We start from the raw sequence: 16402 nt of genomic DNA, 5'->3' as shown, positions 1-16402 counted from the left end.
ATATCCCACAGCAATACAAAATAATTAAACGATATGAGTTAAACCCAGCGAAGTTCTAGGATTAACGTAGGAGACCCAACAATTGACTAAAAAAAAAAACTGAAAAAACATTGACCACAAAGCACGTAGAAAAAAAAAATAACTTTGATATACTAAATCAAGAGCTCCTACTGTTTCGTTGAAACAAGATTATAAACGAGACCACTCAGACGGCGTTCTCCCCCTCTTACTCTCCCCAAAAGGAAGAGAAGAACGATCATCAACGGCAAGTGGCGATCACACAAGCGACACCAACAACCAGCTTCACGCTCAGGAGAGAACGCTGCACCTCCTCCTCGTGGTTTCGGGTGCTCTACACGTTCAGAGAAACTTCTCTAGTAACAAACTATAGAAATGATCCCTGAAAGTATAGTCTTGACCTTGACCGCGAAGCCTCTGACGGCTCCGTGGCAGCCGCGCACTTTACACTGATGGCGACATTCTGTCACGTCACTCGTCGTCCCGGGAACATTTTTTACTTTGTATCTTATAAGTATTCGGTGAAATGCCAGAGTTCAAGCACCACTTTCGCCCGTAAATCTTCCAGAAAGACTTCAAAAGCAGCAACAGGCCTCATTAACATATGGCTTCCTAGCAGCCAATCACACGCCGCGCGCATCGGACTCCTACACAAGACTCCTATTACCCCGCCCACCGCGCCCGGCGCCACCTGGGTCCAGGTGGGGTCGCCTCGCCCCTCCGCAGGCTACGGAAACGCTGTTCCCCACACTCGTCCGTGTGGACTGCCTCTCGCCTGCTACAGGAATATGCCTACTTGGAGAGACCACGTTGCCTTGGCCTGAAGGAGAGACGTGGGGGGAGAAGGAGAAAAGACAGACAGACAGACAGACAGACAGACAGACAGACAGACAGACAAAGAACTGGTGTACACTTCTGATCTCGCGTAACGACAGACGTAACCATGGTGGTCTGTGAGTGCCTTCTCCGTGATAGGCATCTTAACCCGCTGTCTCCCTTCATCCTCTAAACACCTGAAGGAGAAGGGGGTGACTGTGCCCCCATTCTTACGGATGCTGGCTACAGTATCTGTCACACAGCTGAGGGCACCACACAGGGTAGGTACCTAGGTACCTCTGGCACTAAATCAAGTCCGGGTTCTTTCTGGAAGCTAAACTGCCTGTCTCCAGAGGTCGAGGCTCCAATCAAAGTCCTTTCTCTAAGAAAGCACTAAATACACTATCCTTCAAGGTTCAGTCTTGAATGACTGATCTGCCTGGCTTCCAAATCTCAAGAGGAAGCCTTCGCTTGTGGCAAAAGTTAGTCCCAGCTTCTCCTAAAGAACACGCTTTATATATGATGGTGTATGACTTTTTAGTCACTTCCTGTGGTTAAAGTGCTTCTGCCCCCACGTCTTCCAGCCTGCCAGAAAGCACAGCGCCACGTGGACGTCCACATGGTTTTCTGAACCAAACACATTTTTTGTTTGTTTGTTTTTTACTGCATTGTAGTTAAGGTGACCAACGTGACCATCAGGGTCATCTCATCTAACCACTTCGAATACAACCTCCTTGGAGATAGCCAAACGCTCTGAATTCAATTCCTTCAGAGAAAGGGACAGTGTTGGGGCAATCTGGCCAGGTCTGGGACACATCTCCTTGGTGTCAGAGCAGTTGCTTATGTCTTGAAGCTAGAAGGTGATTTCCACTCCCTTTCACCCAAGGGCCCTCGTCTCTGATCTGAGCCCTTCTGAATCTAAGACTTTTCCATTCTGTCTTCCTCCAACCTTTCTGGGGACCCCTCACCATCCATGCCATCCTTTCGCCTCCTAGGAGCAGATTCTCCAACTGCATATGGGTCTGATTATCACTCCAGCACATTCAAAGACTCAGTTCATGTCATCTCTTCTGGATGCCTTCTCTGACCTTCCCAGCTCACAGTGACCACTATGTGCTTTGTGTCCCTAATTATCCTTGAATGTGCTTCTACATAGCTCTCTGTGGTCTAAGCACATTATCTCCCCCTACTCAACTGTGAAGTTTTTAAAAGCTGGAACCAGATCATATTTATCTTTGTTATCTCTAGCCCCTTATCCTGTGGAGAATAAAAAGACCCCACCTACTTACGATATTTAGGAGTTATCTTCCCTACCCGGACATTAAAAAGTAAAGCCCAAAAAAGGAAAAGCTCCACTCATACCCACAAAACTTTCAATCAGCTTCTTTCAACCACCCTTTTAGTGGGTTACTTTAAAACATAGGCCAGGATCAACCTAAACTTCAGGAAAGCCCTCAGTGAGAGCGAGCAAATAAGCAAATAGGGAGAGGGGTGGGAGGGAGGAGGGAAACTAGAAGGAAATATCAAAAAGTATAGCAACCTCAGGAAAAAAAAAAAATCTAAAATTCAAGAATAGAATGCCCTGAAAAAGTATAACTGATAAGAGCAAATACTTAGGAACAAGACAGGGATGCTCACTTTTGCCACTTTTATCCAATATAGTAATGGAAGTCCTAGCCAGAGCAGTTAGGCAAGAAAAAGAAATAAAAGGCATCCAAATTGAAAAGGAAGAAGTAAGACTGTCATTGTTTCCAGATGACAAGATACTATATACAGAAAATCCTAAAGACTCCACCAAAAAACTGTTAGAACTAATAAATGAATTCAGTACAGTTACAGGATACAGTATCAATATACAGCAATCTGTTGCATTTCTATACACTAATCACGAACTAAAGAGAAATTAAGAAAATAATCCCACTTACAATTGCATCAGAAATTAAAAAAAAAAAAAAAAAAAAAAAAAAAAAAACCTAGGAAAATGTTAACCAAGGAGGTGAAACACCTGTATACTGAAAACTATGGCACTGATTAAAGAAACTGCAGAAGACAGAAATAAATGGAAAGATATTCTGTGCTCGTAGATTGGAACAACTATTATTGTCAAAATGTCCATACTACCCAAAGCAATATAAGATTCAATGGAGTATCCATCAAAATTCCAATGGCATTTTTCACAGAAATAGAACAAAATTCTAAAATTTTACTGGAACCACAAAAGATCACAGAGTCAAAGCAATCTTGAGAAAGAAAAGAAAGCTGCAGGCACAACATTCCCTGACTTCAAACTATATTTCAAAGCTATAGTAATAAAAACAGTATGGTACTGGCATGAAAACAGACATGTAGATCAATGGAGTACAACAGAGAGCCCAGAAATAAGCCCATGAATTTTTGGTCAATTAATTTAAGACAATGGAGTCAACAATATACAATGGGGAAAGTAAAGTCTCTTCTATAAATGATACTGGGAAGATTGGACTTTGCCAAAGAATGAAACTGGACCAGTATCTTACACCATACACAAAAATTAACTCAAAGTGGATTAAAAACTTGAATGAAAGGCCTAAAATCATAAAACTCCTAGAACACATAGATGGTAAGCTCCTAGAAACTGGTCTTGGTGATGATTTTTTTTGGATTTGACACGAAAAGCGTAGGCAACAAAAATGCAAAAATAATCAAGTGGGACTACATCACACTAAAAAGCTTCTGCAGAGCAAAAGAAACCATTAAGAAATGAAAAGGCAACCGACTGAATAGGAAAAAATACTTGCAAATTATGTATCTGATGAGGGATTAGTATCCAATATATCAAGAACTCATATACCAGAACAGCAAAAAAACAAAACAAAACAAAACCCAGGCCGCCTCTCTAGCTCTCTCCTCTTCGGAGACGGCCCACACTCTGTCTATGGAGTGTGTACCTACGGTTACTCTAACCTGAGCATGCAACCTCACACCTCGTGGCCTCCCCACACCTCATGGCCTTTCTCTTGCCTTACACTCTATGCAGTATGTATCTCTCTAAATAAATCTACCTTTACTCAAAACAAAACAACCCGAAAAATCCAATAAAAAGATGGCCAAAGGATCTGATTAGACTTTTTTTTTTTTCTAAAGAATGGACACAGATGGCCAAACAGGCACATGAAAAGATGCTAAATCACTAATCATCAGGGAAATGCAAATCAAAACCACAAAGATATCACATCACCTCATATCTGTTAGAATGGCTATTATCAAAAAGACATTTGGCGATGTGGAGAAAAGGGAACCCTTGTGCATTGCTGGTGTAAACGTAAATTGGTGCTGAACTACCAAATGCTTCAGTAATTCTACGTCTAGGTATTTATCCAAAGAAATGAAAAATACTAACTTGAAAAGATACATACACCCCCATGTTCACTAGAGGTGTGAGCGAGGGTGGAGATGGGGGAAAGATGGGTGAAGAAAGTCAAAAAGTACAAACTTCAGTTATAAAAAAAAAGTCATTGGGATGTAATGTACAGCATGGAGACTATAGCTAGTAACACTGTGTTGCATATTTGAAAGTTGGTAATAAATCTTAAAAGCTGTAGTTATAAGAAAAAAAATTGTATAACTATATAGGGTGACGGTTACACCAGACTTACTGTGATCATTTTGCAATACGTACAAAAGGATGGAATAATTACGCCTACACCTGATAGTGTGTCAATCATAAAACTCAATTTAAAAGAAAAAGAAAAGCTCTCTTGGAAAGTAAAACATTCATAACCAAAAGCACTAAAAAAGAAAAAAAAAAAAAAAAAAAAACCCCACAGTGAAGTAAATATCCCACAGCAATACAAAATAATTAAACGATATGAGTTAAACCCAGCGAAGTTCTAGGATTAACGTAGGAGACCCAACAATTGACTAAAAAAAAAAACTGAAAAAACATTGACCACAAAGCACGTAGAAAAAAAAAATAACTTTGATATACTAAATCAAGAGCTCCTACTGTTTCGTTGAAACAAGATTATAAACGAGACCACTCAGACGGCGTTCTCCCCCTCTTACTCTCCCCAAAAGGAAGAGAAGAACGATCATCAACGGCAAGTGGCGATCACACAAGCGACACCAACAACCAGCTTCACGCTCAGGAGAGAACGCTGCACCTCCTCCTCGTGGTTTCGGGTGCTCTACACGTTCAGAGAAACTTCTCTAGTAACAAACTATAGAAATGATCCCTGAAAGTATAGTCTTGACCTTGACCGCGAAGCCTCTGACGGCTCCGTGGCAGCCGCGCACTTTACACTGATGGCGACATTCTGTCACGTCACTCGTCGTCCCGGGAACATTTTTTACTTTGTATCTTATAAGTATTCGGTGAAATGCCAGAGTTCAAGCACCACTTTCGCCCGTAAATCTTCCAGAAAGACTTCAAAAGCAGCAACAGGCCTCATTAACATATGGCTTCCTAGCAGCCAATCACACGCCGCGCGCATCGGACTCCTACACAAGACTCCTATTACCCCGCCCACCGCGCCCGGCGCCACCTGGGTCCAGGTGGGGTCGCCTCGCCCCTCCGCAGGCTACGGAAACGCTGTTCCCCACACTCGTCCGTGTGGACTGCCTCTCGCCTGCTACAGGAATATGCCTACTTGGAGAGACCACGTTGCCTTGGCCTGAAGGAGAGACGTGGGGGGAGAAGGAGAAAAGACAGACAGACAGACAGACAGACAGACAGACAGACAGACAGACAAAGAACTGGTGTACACTTCTGATCTCGCGTAACGACAGACGTAACCATGGTGGTCTGTGAGTGCCTTCTCCGTGATAGGCATCTTAACCCGCTGTCTCCCTTCATCCTCTAAACACCTGAAGGAGAAGGGGGTGACTGTGCCCCCATTCTTACGGATGCTGGCTACAGTATCTGTCACACAGCTGAGGGCACCACACAGGGTAGGTACCTAGGTACCTCTGGCACTAAATCAAGTCCGGGTTCTTTCTGGAAGCTAAACTGCCTGTCTCCAGAGGTCGAGGCTCCAATCAAAGTCCTTTCTCTAAGAAAGCACTAAATACACTATCCTTCAAGGTTCAGTCTTGAATGACTGATCTGCCTGGCTTCCAAATCTCAAGAGGAAGCCTTCGCTTGTGGCAAAAGTTAGTCCCAGCTTCTCCTAAAGAACACGCTTTATATATGATGGTGTATGACTTTTTAGTCACTTCCTGTGGTTAAAGTGCTTCTGCCCCCACGTCTTCCAGCCTGCCAGAAAGCACAGCGCCACGTGGACGTCCACATGGTTTTCTGAACCAAACACATTTTTTGTTTGTTTGTTTTTTACTGCATTGTAGTTAAGGTGACCAACGTGACCATCAGGGTCATCTCATCTAACCACTTCGAATACAACCTCCTTGGAGATAGCCAAACGCTCTGAATTCAATTCCTTCAGAGAAAGGGACAGTGTTGGGGCAATCTGGCCAGGTCTGGGACACATCTCCTTGGTGTCAGAGCAGTTGCTTATGTCTTGAAGCTAGAAGGTGATTTCCACTCCCTTTCACCCAAGGGCCCTCGTCTCTGATCTGAGCCCTTCTGAATCTAAGACTTTTCCATTCTGTCTTCCTCCAACCTTTCTGGGGACCCCTCACCATCCATGCCATCCTTTCGCCTCCTAGGAGCAGATTCTCCAACTGCATATGGGTCTGATTATCACTCCAGCACATTCAAAGACTCAGTTCATGTCATCTCTTCTGGATGCCTTCTCTGACCTTCCCAGCTCACAGTGACCACTATGTGCTTTGTGTCCCTAATTATCCTTGAATGTGCTTCTACATAGCTCTCTGTGGTCTAAGCACATTATCTCCCCCTACTCAACTGTGAAGTTTTTAAAAGCTGGAACCAGATCATATTTATCTTTGTTATCTCTAGCCCCTTATCCTGTGGAGAATAAAAAGACCCCACCTACTTACGATATTTAGGAGTTATCTTCCCTACCCGGACATTAAAAAGTAAAGCCCAAAAAAGGAAAAGCTCCACTCATACCCACAAAACTTTCAATCAGCTTCTTTCAACCACCCTTTTAGTGGGTTACTTTAAAACATAGGCCAGGATCAACCTAAACTTCAGGAAAGCCCTCAGTGAGAGCGAGCAAATAAGCAAATAGGGAGAGGGGTGGGAGGGAGGAGGGAAACTAGAAGGAAATATCAAAAAGTATAGCAACCTCAGGAAAAAAAAAAAATCTAAAATTCAAGAATAGAATGCCCTGAAAAAGTATAACTGATAAGAGCAAATACTTAGGAACAAGACAGGGATGCTCACTTTTGCCACTTTTATCCAATATAGTAATGGAAGTCCTAGCCAGAGCAGTTAGGCAAGAAAAAGAAATAAAAGGCATCCAAATTGAAAAGGAAGAAGTAAGACTGTCATTGTTTCCAGATGACAAGATACTATATACAGAAAATCCTAAAGACTCCACCAAAAAACTGTTAGAACTAATAAATGAATTCAGTACAGTTACAGGATACAGTATCAATATACAGCAATCTGTTGCATTTCTATACACTAATCACGAACTAAAGAGAAATTAAGAAAATAATCCCACTTACAATTGCATCAGAAATTAAAAAAAAAAAAAAAAAAAAAAAAAAAAAAACCTAGGAAAATGTTAACCAAGGAGGTGAAACACCTGTATACTGAAAACTATGGCACTGATTAAAGAAACTGCAGAAGACAGAAATAAATGGAAAGATATTCTGTGCTCGTAGATTGGAACAACTATTATTGTCAAAATGTCCATACTACCCAAAGCAATATAAGATTCAATGGAGTATCCATCAAAATTCCAATGGCATTTTTCACAGAAATAGAACAAAATTCTAAAATTTTACTGGAACCACAAAAGATCACAGAGTCAAAGCAATCTTGAGAAAGAAAAGAAAGCTGCAGGCACAACATTCCCTGACTTCAAACTATATTTCAAAGCTATAGTAATAAAAACAGTATGGTACTGGCATGAAAACAGACATGTAGATCAATGGAGTACAACAGAGAGCCCAGAAATAAGCCCATGAATTTTTGGTCAATTAATTTAAGACAATGGAGTCAACAATATACAATGGGGAAAGTAAAGTCTCTTCTATAAATGATACTGGGAAGATTGGACTTTGCCAAAGAATGAAACTGGACCAGTATCTTACACCATACACAAAAATTAACTCAAAGTGGATTAAAAACTTGAATGAAAGGCCTAAAATCATAAAACTCCTAGAACACATAGATGGTAAGCTCCTAGAAACTGGTCTTGGTGATGATTTTTTTTGGATTTGACACGAAAAGCGTAGGCAACAAAAATGCAAAAATAATCAAGTGGGACTACATCACACTAAAAAGCTTCTGCAGAGCAAAAGAAACCATTAAGAAATGAAAAGGCAACCGACTGAATAGGAAAAAATACTTGCAAATTATGTATCTGATGAGGGATTAGTATCCAATATATCAAGAACTCATATACCAGAACAGCAAAAAAACAAAACAAAACAAAACCCAGGCCGCCTCTCTAGCTCTCTCCTCTTCGGAGACGGCCCACACTCTGTCTATGGAGTGTGTACCTACGGTTACTCTAACCTGAGCATGCAACCTCACACCTCGTGGCCTCCCCACACCTCATGGCCTTTCTCTTGCCTTACACTCTATGCAGTATGTATCTCTCTAAATAAATCTACCTTTACTCAAAACAAAACAACCCGAAAAATCCAATAAAAAGATGGCCAAAGGATCTGATTAGACTTTTTTTTTTTTCTAAAGAATGGACACAGATGGCCAAACAGGCACATGAAAAGATGCTAAATCACTAATCATCAGGGAAATGCAAATCAAAACCACAAAGATATCACATCACCTCATATCTGTTAGAATGGCTATTATCAAAAAGACATTTGGCGATGTGGAGAAAAGGGAACCCTTGTGCATTGCTGGTGTAAACGTAAATTGGTGCTGAACTACCAAATGCTTCAGTAATTCTACGTCTAGGTATTTATCCAAAGAAATGAAAAATACTAACTTGAAAAGATACATACACCCCCATGTTCACTAGAGGTGTGAGCGAGGGTGGAGATGGGGGAAAGATGGGTGAAGAAAGTCAAAAAGTACAAACTTCAGTTATAAAAAAAAAGTCATTGGGATGTAATGTACAGCATGGAGACTATAGCTAGTAACACTGTGTTGCATATTTGAAAGTTGGTAATAAATCTTAAAAGCTGTAGTTATAAGAAAAAAAATTGTATAACTATATAGGGTGACGGTTACACCAGACTTACTGTGATCATTTTGCAATACGTACAAAAGGATGGAATAATTACGCCTACACCTGATAGTGTGTCAATCATAAAACTCAATTTAAAAGAAAAAGAAAAGCTCTCTTGGAAAGTAAAACATTCATAACCAAAAGCACTAAAAAAGAAAAAAAAAAAAAAAAAAAAACCCCACAGTGAAGTAAATATCCCACAGCAATACAAAATAATTAAACGATATGAGTTAAACCCAGCGAAGTTCTAGGATTAACGTAGGAGACCCAACAATTGACTAAAAAAAAAAACTGAAAAAACATTGACCACAAAGCACGTAGAAAAAAAAAATAACTTTGATATACTAAATCAAGAGCTCCTACTGTTTCGTTGAAACAAGATTATAAACGAGACCACTCAGACGGCGTTCTCCCCCTCTTACTCTCCCCAAAAGGAAGAGAAGAACGATCATCAACGGCAAGTGGCGATCACACAAGCGACACCAACAACCAGCTTCACGCTCAGGAGAGAACGCTGCACCTCCTCCTCGTGGTTTCGGGTGCTCTACACGTTCAGAGAAACTTCTCTAGTAACAAACTATAGAAATGATCCCTGAAAGTATAGTCTTGACCTTGACCGCGAAGCCTCTGACGGCTCCGTGGCAGCCGCGCACTTTACACTGATGGCGACATTCTGTCACGTCACTCGTCGTCCCGGGAACATTTTTTACTTTGTATCTTATAAGTATTCGGTGAAATGCCAGAGTTCAAGCACCACTTTCGCCCGTAAATCTTCCAGAAAGACTTCAAAAGCAGCAACAGGCCTCATTAACATATGGCTTCCTAGCAGCCAATCACACGCCGCGCGCATCGGACTCCTACACAAGACTCCTATTACCCCGCCCACCGCGCCCGGCGCCACCTGGGTCCAGGTGGGGTCGCCTCGCCCCTCCGCAGGCTACGGAAACGCTGTTCCCCACACTCGTCCGTGTGGACTGCCTCTCGCCTGCTACAGGAATATGCCTACTTGGAGAGACCACGTTGCCTTGGCCTGAAGGAGAGACGTGGGGGGAGAAGGAGAAAAGACAGACAGACAGACAGACAGACAGACAGACAGACAGACAGACAAAGAACTGGTGTACACTTCTGATCTCGCGTAACGACAGACGTAACCATGGTGGTCTGTGAGTGCCTTCTCCGTGATAGGCATCTTAACCCGCTGTCTCCCTTCATCCTCTAAACACCTGAAGGAGAAGGGGGTGACTGTGCCCCCATTCTTACGGATGCTGGCTACAGTATCTGTCACACAGCTGAGGGCACCACACAGGGTAGGTACCTAGGTACCTCTGGCACTAAATCAAGTCCGGGTTCTTTCTGGAAGCTAAACTGCCTGTCTCCAGAGGTCGAGGCTCCAATCAAAGTCCTTTCTCTAAGAAAGCACTAAATACACTATCCTTCAAGGTTCAGTCTTGAATGACTGATCTGCCTGGCTTCCAAATCTCAAGAGGAAGCCTTCGCTTGTGGCAAAAGTTAGTCCCAGCTTCTCCTAAAGAACACGCTTTATATATGATGGTGTATGACTTTTTAGTCACTTCCTGTGGTTAAAGTGCTTCTGCCCCCACGTCTTCCAGCCTGCCAGAAAGCACAGCGCCACGTGGACGTCCACATGGTTTTCTGAACCAAACACATTTTTTGTTTGTTTGTTTTTTACTGCATTGTAGTTAAGGTGACCAACGTGACCATCAGGGTCATCTCATCTAACCACTTCGAATACAACCTCCTTGGAGATAGCCAAACGCTCTGAATTCAATTCCTTCAGAGAAAGGGACAGTGTTGGGGCAATCTGGCCAGGTCTGGGACACATCTCCTTGGTGTCAGAGCAGTTGCTTATGTCTTGAAGCTAGAAGGTGATTTCCACTCCCTTTCACCCAAGGGCCCTCGTCTCTGATCTGAGCCCTTCTGAATCTAAGACTTTTCCATTCTGTCTTCCTCCAACCTTTCTGGGGACCCCTCACCATCCATGCCATCCTTTCGCCTCCTAGGAGCAGATTCTCCAACTGCATATGGGTCTGATTATCACTCCAGCACATTCAAAGACTCAGTTCATGTCATCTCTTCTGGATGCCTTCTCTGACCTTCCCAGCTCACAGTGACCACTATGTGCTTTGTGTCCCTAATTATCCTTGAATGTGCTTCTACATAGCTCTCTGTGGTCTAAGCACATTATCTCCCCCTACTCAACTGTGAAGTTTTTAAAAGCTGGAACCAGATCATATTTATCTTTGTTATCTCTAGCCCCTTATCCTGTGGAGAATAAAAAGACCCCACCTACTTACGATATTTAGGAGTTATCTTCCCTACCCGGACATTAAAAAGTAAAGCCCAAAAAAGGAAAAGCTCCACTCATACCCACAAAACTTTCAATCAGCTTCTTTCAACCACCCTTTTAGTGGGTTACTTTAAAACATAGGCCAGGATCAACCTAAACTTCAGGAAAGCCCTCAGTGAGAGCGAGCAAATAAGCAAATAGGGAGAGGGGTGGGAGGGAGGAGGGAAACTAGAAGGAAATATCAAAAAGTATAGCAACCTCAGGAAAAAAAAAAAATCTAAAATTCAAGAATAGAATGCCCTGAAAAAGTATAACTGATAAGAGCAAATACTTAGGAACAAGACAGGGATGCTCACTTTTGCCACTTTTATCCAATATAGTAATGGAAGTCCTAGCCAGAGCAGTTAGGCAAGAAAAAGAAATAAAAGGCATCCAAATTGAAAAGGAAGAAGTAAGACTGTCATTGTTTCCAGATGACAAGATACTATATACAGAAAATCCTAAAGACTCCACCAAAAAACTGTTAGAACTAATAAATGAATTCAGTACAGTTACAGGATACAGTATCAATATACAGCAATCTGTTGCATTTCTATACACTAATCACGAACTAAAGAGAAATTAAGAAAATAATCCCACTTACAATTGCATCAGAAATTAAAAAAAAAAAAAAAAAAAAAAAAAAAAAAACCTAGGAAAATGTTAACCAAGGAGGTGAAACACCTGTATACTGAAAACTATGGCACTGATTAAAGAAACTGCAGAAGACAGAAATAAATGGAAAGATATTCTGTGCTCGTAGATTGGAACAACTATTATTGTCAAAATGTCCATACTACCCAAAGCAATATAAGATTCAATGGAGTATCCATCAAAATTCCAATGGCATTTTTCACAGAAATAGAACAAAATTCTAAAATTTTACTGGAACCACAAAAGATCACAGAGTCAAAGCAATCTTGAGAAAGAAAAGAAAGCTGCAGGCACAACATTCCCTGACTTCAAACTATATTTCAAAGCTATAGTAATAAAAACAGTATGGTACTGGCATGAAAACAGACATGTAGATCAATGGAGTACAACAGAGAGCCCAGAAATAAGCCCATGAATTTTTGGTCAATTAATTTAAGACAATGGAGTCAACAATATACAATGGGGAAAGTAAAGTCTCTTCTATAAATGATACTGGGAAGATTGGACTTTGCCAAAGAATGAAACTGGACCAGTATCTTACACCATACACAAAAATTAACTCAAAGTGGATTAAAAACTTGAATGAAAGGCCTAAAATCATAAAACTCCTAGAACACATAGATGGTAAGCTCCTAGAAACTGGTCTTGGTGATGATTTTTTTTGGATTTGACACGAAAAGCGTAGGCAACAAAAATGCAAAAATAATCAAGTGGGACTACATCACACTAAAAAGCTTCTGCAGAGCAAAAGAAACCATTAAGAAATGAAAAGGCAACCGACTGAATAGGAAAAAATACTTGCAAATTATGTATCTGATGAGGGATTAGTATCCAATATATCAAGAACTCATATACCAGAACAGCAAAAAAACAAAACAAAACAAAACCCAGGCCGCCTCTCTAGCTCTCTCCTCTTCGGAGACGGCCCACACTCTGTCTATGGAGTGTGTACCTACGGTTACTCTAACCTGAGCATGCAACCTCACACCTCGTGGCCTCCCCACACCTCATGGCCTTTCTCTTGCCTTACACTCTATGCAGTATGTATCTCTCTAAATAAATCTACCTTTACTCAAAACAAAACAACCCGAAAAATCCAATAAAAAGATGGCCAAAGGATCTGATTAGACTTTTTTTTTTTTCTAAAGAATGGACACAGATGGCCAAACAGGCACATGAAAAGATGCTAAATCACTAATCATCAGGGAAATGCAAATCAAAACCACAAAGATATCACATCACCTCATATCTGTTAGAATGGCTATTATCAAAAAGACATTTGGCGATGTGGAGAAAAGGGAACCCTTGTGCATTGCTGGTGTAAACGTAAATTGGTGCTGAACTACCAAATGCTTCAGTAATTCTACGTCTAGGTATTTATCCAAAGAAATGAAAAATACTAACTTGAAAAGATACATACACCCCCATGTTCACTAGAGGTGTGAGCGAGGGTGGAGATGGGGGAAAGATGGGTGAAGAAAGTCAAAAAGTACAAACTTCAGTTATAAAAAAAAAGTCATTGGGATGTAATGTACAGCATGGAGACTATAGCTAGTAACACTGTGTTGCATATTTGAAAGTTGGTAATAAATCTTAAAAGCTGTAGTTATAAGAAAAAAAATTGTATAACTATATAGGGTGACGGTTACACCAGACTTACTGTGATCATTTTGCAATACGTACAAAAGGATGGAATAATTACGCCTACACCTGATAGTGTGTCAATCATAAAACTCAATTTAAAAGAAAAAGAAAAGCTCTCTTGGAAAGTAAAACATTCATAACCAAAAGCACTAAAAAAGAAAAAAAAAAAAAAAAAAAAACCCCACAGTGAAGTAAATATCCCACAGCAATACAAAATAATTAAACGATATGAGTTAAACCCAGCGAAGTTCTAGGATTAACGTAGGAGACCCAACAATTGACTAAAAAAAAAAACTGAAAAAACATTGACCACAAAGCACGTAGAAAAAAAAAATAACTTTGATATACTAAATCAAGAGCTCCTACTGTTTCGTTGAAACAAGATTATAAACGAGACCACTCAGACGGCGTTCTCCCCCTCTTACTCTCCCCAAAAGGAAGAGAAGAACGATCATCAACGGCAAGTGGCGATCACACAAGCGACACCAACAACCAGCTTCACGCTCAGGAGAGAACGCTGCACCTCCTCCTCGTGGTTTCGGGTGCTCTACACGTTCAGAGAAACTTCTCTAGTAACAAACTATAGAAATGATCCCTGAAAGTATAGTCTTGACCTTGACCGCGAAGCCTCTGACGGCTCCGTGGCAGCCGCGCACTTTACACTGATGGCGACATTCTGTCACGTCACTCGTCGTCCCGGGAACATTTTTTACTTTGTATCTTATAAGTATTCGGTGAAATGCCAGAGTTCAAGCACCACTTTCGCCCGTAAATCTTCCAGAAAGACTTCAAAAGCAGCAACAGGCCTCATTAACATATGGCTTCCTAGCAGCCAATCACACGCCGCGCGCATCGGACTCCTACACAAGACTCCTATTACCCCGCCCACCGCGCCCGGCGCCACCTGGGTCCAGGTGGGGTCGCCTCGCCCCTCCGCAGGCTACGGAAACGCTGTTCCCCACACTCGTCCGTGTGGACTGCCTCTCGCCTGCTACAGGAATATGCCTACTTGGAGAGACCACGTTGCCTTGGCCTGAAGGAGAGACGTGGGGGGAGAAGGAGAAAAGACAGACAGACAGACAGACAGACAGACAGACAGACAGACAGACAAAGAACTGGTGTACACTTCTGATCTCGCGTAACGACAGACGTAACCATGGTGGTCTGTGAGTGCCTTCTCCGTGATAGGCATCTTAACCCGCTGTCTCCCTTCATCCTCTAAACACCTGAAGGAGAAGGGGGTGACTGTGCCCCCATTCTTACGGATGCTGGCTACAGTATCTGTCACACAGCTGAGGGCACCACACAGGGTAGGTACCTAGGTACCTCTGGCACTAAATCAAGTCCGGGTTCTTTCTGGAAGCTAAACTGCCTGTCTCCAGAGGTCGAGGCTCCAATCAAAGTCCTTTCTCTAAGAAAGCACTAAATACACTATCCTTCAAGGTTCAGTCTTGAATGACTGATCTGCCTGGCTTCCAAATCTCAAGAGGAAGCCTTCGCTTGTGGCAAAAGTTAGTCCCAGCTTCTCCTAAAGAACACGCTTTATATATGATGGTGTATGACTTTTTAGTCACTTCCTGTGGTTAAAGTGCTTCTGCCCCCACGTCTTCCAGCCTGCCAGAAAGCACAGCGCCACGTGGACGTCCACATGGTTTTCTGAACCAAACACATTTTTTGTTTGTTTGTTTTTTACTGCATTGTAGTTAAGGTGACCAACGTGACCATCAGGGTCATCTCATCTAACCACTTCGAATACAACCTCCTTGGAGATAGCCAAACGCTCTGAATTCAATTCCTTCAGAGAAAGGGACAGTGTTGGGGCAATCTGGCCAGGTCTGGGACACATCTCCTTGGTGTCAGAGCAGTTGCTTATGTCTTGAAGCTAGAAGGTGATTTCCACTCCCTTTCACCCAAGGGCCCTCGTCTCTGATCTGAGCCCTTCTGAATCTAAGACTTTTCCATTCTGTCTTCCTCCAACCTTTCTGGGGACCCCTCACCATCCATGCCATCCTTTCGCCTCCTAGGAGCAGATTCTCCAACTGCATATGGGTCTGATTATCACTCCAGCACATTCAAAGACTCAGTTCATGTCATCTCTTCTGGATGCCTTCTCTGACCTTCCCAGCTCACAGTGACCACTATGTGCTTTGTGTCCCTAATTATCCTTGAATGTGCTTCTACATAGCTCTCTGTGGTCTAAGCACATTATCTCCCCCTACTCAACTGTGAAGTTTTTAAAAGCTGGAACCAGATCATATTTATCTTTGTTATCTCTAGCCCCTTATCCTGTGGAGAATAAAAAGACCCCACCTACTTACGATATTTAGGAGTTATCTTCCCTACCCGGACATTAAAAAGTAAAGCCCAAAAAAGGAAAAGCTCCACTCATACCCACAAAACTTTCAATCAGCTTCTTTCAACCACCCTTTTAGTGGGTTACTTTAAAACATAGGCCAGGATCAACCTAAACTTCAGGAAAGCCCTCAGTGAGAGCGAGCAAATAAGCAAATAGGGAGAGGGGTGGGAGGGAGGAGGGAAACTAGAAGGAAATATCAAAAAGTATAGCAACCTCAGGAAAAAAAAAAAATCTAAAATTCAAGAATAGAATGCCCTGAAAAAGTATAACTGATAAGAGCAAATACTTAGGAACAAG

At 42.0% G+C, this 16402-nt stretch overlaps 1 protein-coding gene and 4 non-coding genes across 10 annotated transcripts in view; all 5 read right to left on the bottom strand.

Annotated features, from left to right (window-relative positions):
* The window catches only part of TEX14 (testis expressed 14, intercellular bridge forming factor), a 126153-nt gene that overhangs the window by 65508 nt on the left and 44243 nt on the right, over positions 1-16402 (bottom strand). The window lies entirely within an intron of this gene.
* On the bottom strand, positions 201-416 carry LOC141573685 (small nucleolar RNA U3). The gene has a single exon (XR_012499724.1). It is a non-coding gene; the product is annotated as a small nucleolar RNA U3 (small nucleolar RNA).
* On the bottom strand, positions 4849-5064 carry LOC141573684 (small nucleolar RNA U3). Its single transcript, XR_012499723.1, has one exon. It is a non-coding gene; the product is annotated as a small nucleolar RNA U3 (small nucleolar RNA).
* LOC141573683 (small nucleolar RNA U3) lies at positions 9497-9712 on the bottom strand. Its single transcript, XR_012499722.1, has one exon. It is a non-coding gene; the product is annotated as a small nucleolar RNA U3 (small nucleolar RNA).
* On the bottom strand, positions 14145-14360 carry LOC141573682 (small nucleolar RNA U3). Its single transcript, XR_012499721.1, has one exon. It is a non-coding gene; the product is annotated as a small nucleolar RNA U3 (small nucleolar RNA).

Source organism: Camelus bactrianus, chromosome 16 (genome assembly GCF_048773025.1).
Source record: "Camelus bactrianus isolate YW-2024 breed Bactrian camel chromosome 16, ASM4877302v1, whole genome shotgun sequence".
NCBI classification, from domain to species: domain Eukaryota; kingdom Metazoa; phylum Chordata; class Mammalia; order Artiodactyla; family Camelidae; genus Camelus; species Camelus bactrianus.
This window is presented reverse-complemented; position numbering and strand designations above follow the sequence as displayed.